This window comes from Nicotiana sylvestris, chromosome 5 (genome assembly GCF_000393655.2).
Source record: "Nicotiana sylvestris chromosome 5, ASM39365v2, whole genome shotgun sequence".
NCBI classification, from domain to species: Eukaryota; Viridiplantae; Streptophyta; class Magnoliopsida; order Solanales; family Solanaceae; genus Nicotiana; species Nicotiana sylvestris.
Genome location: NC_091061.1, coordinates 28,843,196 through 28,844,379, shown reverse-complemented (window position 1 = coordinate 28,844,379; position 1,184 = coordinate 28,843,196).

Sequence of the window (1,184 nt, the reverse complement as noted above, 5' to 3'; positions counted from 1 at the left end):
TTTAGGCTGTAATGGTAATCTGAACTGGAGGGCATGTGCACAACATGGGCATAAAGGCCCTTTTTGAATTAAATAGTTTGACAGCATGTGCTGTCAGACTACATCCTGCTGCCCATGTTTGCTTTTAGTTAATAAAATGGGAAAGATAAGTCTGCCAGGGAATGTTGATGGGGTTTAATACTTAATTAGCTAAAGTGGAACTGAAAATGGAAGGCACATGGGAGGGGTACTGTGATATTCTAAACAGGCTGTTAAAAGGGGTAGTGTTAAGGTTTATAAAAGGGGGCAGACATCTAACTAAGAGGAGGGGATTAGAGGTGAGAGAACCCTGAAGATTTAGAGGATTAGAAATCTGAAAAAAGAAAACACAGGGAGGGAGGGAAGCACACTGTGAGGAGTTTTTTTTTTTGAAAGCTTGAAATACATACAAATAGATGCTGACCTGACAGATAGAGGGGAGAAACACACAGACTGTGAGGATATAAGAGATTAGAGGAGAAAGGATACCATCGGATAATAGAGATAATTAGGAGATCTGAGAAGAGGGAAAGGATAGTATATACACACACAGACAGAAATAGGTAGAGAGAGGCATAACACAGGAAAGAGGAACTGCATTTTTCCTCTTTGTCTTGATTCTCATCTGGCCTGGATTTCCCTGTCCCATCTCGATTTCTTTTGAGTTCTGTTTGAGATTTTTAGTTGTGTGTAGCATCAGTGCATTCTCAGATCTGTTTTGCCTAAATTCTGAGTCATATTACTGGGAACTTGCCACATTCTGCCATTTTTCATTGGCTCCAGCTGCATCTCGCACTGGGATTTTGTTTCTATTTTGTTACTGCTGCTGCACTTGTTGTCATTGTTACTCTGATGATCGCCCTTTTCTTCAATTGTCAAATATTTCCAGGTACACAACCTCTGAACCATGTATTGTTGAAAGTTTGAAGTTGAAGCAGAAATAAAGAAATGAACATCTGTTTATGTTATAACATTGGTGTTAAAAATAGGTTAAATGTTAGTTGGGCCTGTATTTGTTTAACTGCAAACTGCAAACATTCTGTATAGACTAACATACATTCTGTTTGAGATGAACTATTAGATAGTATTGTTCAATAGTAATGACAGTATGACAGACAGTATGTTTGATTTAGTATACATTCAGTTCAGTATAACACTCTGTTTGA